The sequence below is a fragment of the Cebus imitator genome, unplaced genomic scaffold, assembly GCF_001604975.1.
Source record: "Cebus imitator isolate Cc_AM_T3 unplaced genomic scaffold, Cebus_imitator-1.0 Scaffold110, whole genome shotgun sequence".
NCBI classification, from domain to species: domain Eukaryota; kingdom Metazoa; phylum Chordata; class Mammalia; order Primates; family Cebidae; genus Cebus; species Cebus imitator.
In genome coordinates, this window is record NW_016107425.1 from 873,120 (window position 1) to 879,242 (window position 6,123).

Genomic DNA, 6,123 nt, shown 5'->3' on the forward strand with positions numbered 1-6,123 from the left:
TTTTCTTCTGGTTTGTGTTTGATACAGAAATGTTTGTAGTTATATGTATTTACTTGGGCTGCCCATAGCCTATTCACTTTCTACTGGCTGACTTTGTGATGCTGTCAGTACCCTGATTAATCTGAAGAAGACTTGATCCGCCGTCACAGGCTCTGAAGCTCCTCATCTATAAAATCATCATGGGCTGGGCATGGTGGTGCATGCCTGTAATCCTAGTTTTTTGGGAGGCCAAGTCAGGCAGATCACTTGAGCTCAGGAGTTTGAGACCACCCTGGCCAACATGGCAAAACCCTTTCTCTACAGAAAATACAAAAATTAGCCAAGTGTGGTGATGCACACCTGTGGTCCCAGCTATTTGGGAACCTGAGGTGTGAGGATCACTTGAGACCAGGAGATCAAGGCTGCTGTGAGCTGAAATCGCACCACTGTACTCCAGCTTGGCTGACAGAGTGAGACCCTGTCTCAATCTCAATCAATCAATCAATCAAATCATTATGATTATAATTAAATAAAATGTTCAGTTAAAGCCTTAAGAAGGAAGCCATCCCTGTTTCTCCTTTTCCTACTTGCAACTTGGAGTGACATTCATTCAGTCATTCAACAAACATTTCCTTCCTCTATATCAGGCACTGTTGTAGGCACTGAGGTTACAGTGGTGTGCATGGCAGACAAATATTCCTTCTAGTGGGCATCTTACATCACTTGGTGTCTGTGGTAATTGAATGCCTGTAAGACCACAGAAGCATACCTTCCTGCTGCTTTATGCTTGTAGAGTGGTCCCAATTCACTTCCTAGGGAAATATATTTTGGTGCTGAATCATTAGGATATGGGGCCCATTTTCTACAATGTTCTATTCAGTTATATTAATACAATCTCATTCATTTGGAATACAAGAAGTTCACTATTTAGCACAGGTAGAGATTAGAGATGAATCCTTTGTAATTAGCATGCTGATTGCATGTAACCATTGTATTAAACAAACGACTCCATAGGGAGTGATCATAAAGCCACTTATTTTTCCTCTGCTATTTCTTTAAAACGCCTCTGTAGGCTGATTTTTTCAATGCCCCTATTTGAATTTAGGCCAATCCCATAACTTTTCTGGCCTCTCAGGTGCATGAACAGTCTCATTTTTGCAACTGAAGGTCCAGCTTGATGTAATAAGCAAAGCTTCAAATTTTATATGATATGGAGTTTCTTCCCACATCCCGCCATCTGGCATCGCGTCAGATGCAAGCCTACAGTGGCAGGGAGAATAAGGCTGATGGTCAATGAGGTCACATTTTTTCTTCGTCTTTCAGCTCATCTGCCTAGCTCCTGTGCTTCCTCATTCAGGATCAGGCCTAGCGGGAGAAAGGGTTAAAGTGAGTAAGGTAAAATTGTACGTGGCTGCTAAATTATCTTTGGGCATCAGAGTCCCTAGAACATAAGTTTTGTTTTTTGAGTTTTTTTGAGAAATTTTCTGGAGTAAATGAGGATTTTCTTTATTTAAGGTAAAATTTAGATATAATAAAATTCTTTGTAGTGTACTGTGTATCATTTTCTGTGGATTTTGAAAAGTCCATTCAGTCATGTATTAATAACTATCACCATGATCAAGGTCTTGAACAGTTCCATCACTCCAATGAATTCCCCATCCCCCTTTGTACTGAACAACTCTCCTAACCCCAGCCCTTGGCAACTTCTGCTTTATTTTCTGTCCCTAGAATTTTGCCTTTCCCACCATGTAAATGGGATCATATAATATGTAGCCTTTTTGTAGTCTAGCTTCTTTCACTTAACGTAGTGCACTTGGAATTCATCCATGTTGTCTCTATATCTGTGGTCATTCCTTTTCACTACTGCATACTATTCTGTTTGCATAGATGTACCACACTCTGTTTTTTCCTCCCTTAGTAGAGGGAAATTTCCCTTTTTTCCAGTTTTTTTGGCAATTAGAATAAAGCTACTGGAAACATTAGCGTGCAGATTTTTGAGTGAACATAGATTTTATTTAACTTGGGTAAATACTTGTGTGTAGGATAGCTAGATCATATTAATAGTATGTTTAATTTTATTAGAAACTGCTAAACTATTTTCCAAATTGGCTGTGCCATTTTGCATTCTCACCAGCAATGCACAAAGATTCCAGTTGCTCCGTATTTTTGCTGACACTTGGTACTATCATTTTCCGCCCATGTTGGCCATTCTAAAAGTGGTACCTTGTGCTTTTAATTTGCTTTTTCATGAAGCACTTTTGAAAGAACCCTCTGGGGTCCTCCCAGCTCATTGCACAGGAGGCAGTGAAGGCTTCTCCTCCTTCAACCTCTTGGGATTCAGCCCCTCAGCCCTGGGCCCCTGGCAGTCTAGTGTCCAGACCTCACATTGGGATCCTTTCTTCTCCAAGTAGTACATTTGGCAAGGACCCCTTTTATTTAAAATCAGTTACTAGCCAGGCACGGTGGCCAAGAGGTCAAGGCTGCAGTGAGCCATGATCATGCCACTCAGTTCCAGCCTGGGTGACAGAGTGAGACCCCATCTCAAAAAAACAGAAACAAAAACAAAATCCTCCTTAGATAATCTACAATAACTGATTTTTTTTTTTTTTTGAGACAGGGTCCCACTTTGTCGCCCAGGCTGGAGTACTGTGGCATGATCACAGCTCACTGCAGCCTCGAACACCTGGGCTCAAGCAATCCTCCCACCTCAGCCTCCCAAGTAATGGGGACTGCAGTTGCATGCCACCATGCCCAGCCAATTTTTTATTATTTTGTAGAGAAGTAATCTTGTTATGTTGCCCAGGCTAGTCTCAAACTCCTGGACTCAAGTGATCCTTTCACCTTGGCATACCAAAGTGCTGGAATTACAGGTGTAAGCCACCATACCTGGCCAAGAAGGGCTTTTTTAGACATACACATATAGGACAGAGGGTGATGACATTATACTGCAGTACCCACTATTTAGCCTAAGATATAGAACATTATTATTATCATGACCTTAGCACTCTCCAACCCTGTCATGAACCCTCCCCTAATTGGATACTCCCCACTCCTTAAGAAGCGATCACTGTTCTGAATTTTGTGTTAATCACTCTCTCATTTTTCTATATATTTTTACTACATACATATGCATGTTACTGTTTTACCTAATTTTGCACTTTATGTAAATTGAATAATGCAGAATGTGTATACTTCTGTGATGTGTCTTTCTAGTCAACATTATGATTTTGTTTGTCCAGAGCTAACCTGTAGGGAGACTTTGTGCAGTTTAAAAAAAAAAAAGGTACCCCTTCCTTGGTGGCCAAGTGTCCCTGTGCCAGTGGAGCTGGAATAGACTTCAGCCCCTACCCAACCCATTGGCACATCCTGCAAACACAGTCTCATGTGGAAGCCTCGTGGTTTTGAGAGTCACCTCTGACAATGGTTCCAGCTATAATTCATTCATTTTTATGGCTGCAACGCTATTACAGTGTACGAATATACTTCAGAAGGTTTATCCATTCTTTTGAGGGTGAATATATGAATTTTTCGTTTTGCTTTAGAGATAACATTGCCATTAGCATTCTAGTGCTTGTTTTCTGGGGCACATGTGCAAACGTTTTTTCTAGGGTTTATACGTAGAAGTGAAATTGCTGGGTCACAAAGTATTTATTGAACTTTACTGAGTGGAGTGGTCATACCAAGTTGCACTTCAAGCAGCCACGTGCATCACTCCATAACTTCACCATCAGTTGGCCTAAGATTTGTGTGAGTCTGGCGAGTATGAAATAGTATCTAATTGTAAATTTAATTAGTCTCTCCCTGATTACAAATGAGGTTGAGCATCTTTTCACATTATTATGAACCATTTGTGTTCTGTCATCTATGAAATGCCTAAATTATGCCTTTTGTCAAATTTTCAATTGACTTGTTTGTCTTTTTCTTTTGATCCTTTAGGTATTCTTTATATATTCCAAATCCTTATTCTTTTAAATTATATTCGGCAAATACCTTCTTCTAATTCAGGGCTACCCTTTTTACTTGGTTAATGGTTTTTTCTGAAAACATAAGTTCTTAAATTTAATGTGGTAAATTTATCAATTATTTTCATTGTTTCTGCTTTTCTTGTGTGTCTTCTTTAAGAAATTCTTCCCCATCCCAGAGTCACAAAGACATTCACATGTATTTACTTTTAAGTTTTAAGGTTGTATGCCTCTGACATTTAAGTCTTTAATCCACCTTGAATTAATTTTTGTGTTTGGTTCTTTTTTGAGATGAGTGCTATTATTAGCCCTTTAATCTTCCATGTAAATTTAGAACCAAGTTTCTAAAAAATTCCTGTTGAAATTTTTATTGAAATTTAATCAAATCTGTGGATCAACTGAGGAACACTAACATCTTTTTAATATTGAATACAGTAGTCATAAGCATAGTATATATTTCTACTTCACTAGGTCATCTTTAATATGGTGAATTTATCAATTTTCTCTTGTAGTTTGATAAATGTTGCTTTATTATTAGGTATAAACAAGTTTAACATTTTCATATTTTTCTGGTGATTTAAAACTTTTATCACTATGTAGTTGCCAGTGTGGATGTGGGGTTTTTTGTTTTTGTTTTTTTACCTTTTTCTCTAATAATCTATTTTGTCTGATATTAATATGGCTATACCACATTTCTTTAGATTAGTCTCTGCTTGATATACATTTATTTCTCTTTGAATTATAATATTTCTGTATCCTTATGATTTAGGTTTGTGTTATATAAATGGCCTAGAGCTAGATTTTATCTTTTTCTTTTTTTTTATCTTTTGAGGCAGGGTCTCACTCTGTCAGGCGCCAGAGTGCAATGCCATGCTCACGGCTCACTGCAGCCTCAACATCCTGGGCTCAAGTGATCCTCCTGCCTCAGCCTCCTGAGTAGCTGGGATCACAAGCATGCACTGCCACACACAGCTAATTTTTGTATTGTTTGTAGAGACAGGGCCTCAAACTCCTGAACTCAAACAATCCACCCACCTCAGCCTCCCAAAGTGCTGGGATTACAGGCGTGATCCACCATGGCTGGCCTTTTTTCTGACTCAATTTGTCTTTTAACTGAAGGATGTCACTCACTTCATTTATTGTGCTTACTGATATATTTGAATTTAATTCTACCATCTTATTTTGTACTGGTTTTCCACTTTTTCTGTTCTTTTATTTTCCCCGGCTTGTCAATAACTTTGGATTCAATGAGGTTTGTTTTTCGTTCTTTTATTTTTCTGTTTCTCCCCCTCTGCTTGTAAGTTATACTATGTCTGTTTTTCATTGGTTACCCTAGATACAATAGCATAAATATTTTACCATTTCAAAAGTTAATAATTTTATTCTCCTCATGAGTCATCTAAAAACCCGAGAATACTTTTACTCTGATCTTCTTCTTCCCAATATCTATGCCAATACTACCCAGTATTTTAAGTCTCTCTTCTTTTAACCCCACAATTTGTACATTATTAATAATTTTGTTCAGTTGAATTTTGCCTGATGTGCCTGCATATTTACCACTGTGTTTGTGCATGATTCCCTCTTACATCTCAGACCTTTCATTTGGGTCACTTTCTTTTTTCCTGATCTGCATGTGTTTGAACTTTTCCTATTGAAGCCTATTAATAGCCCCTCTCTAGAAGGGGCTCTCTAACTGTCTGCTTCGTGGGCATCATTTCTGAGGCTGGCTTGAAAGCACAATGATCGAGGTCATTTGCTGCCTTGAGGATGGGAACAGTAAAACTTAGATAAAACAGACTTTGTTAAACAGGAAACATTCCAGTCACACACAGAGCTCTGCATCTAGGCATTACGAGGCCTCTGTTGTATCTTACACAAAAAGGATACCAGAGACATGCATCAAAATGTACCTGCCAGAATCTTCAATCCTTTAATCTGAGCCAATGCTATAAAGCAAATTAATAAAGAAAATCTCGCTATATTTTGGGCTGAAGAGTAGAATTCTTTATAATAAATGTGGTATCCAGGGTTGTTTTAATATTCCAATAAAACCACTGCAAAATTCTTATTCCTAGTTCCCTCATTCTCCATAATGGAAATTTGTGGGGTTTTTGTTATTGTTGTTGTTTGTTTGTTTTTGACCTTTTTTTTAAAATCTTTTCTTCCTCTTTTTTTTTTTTTT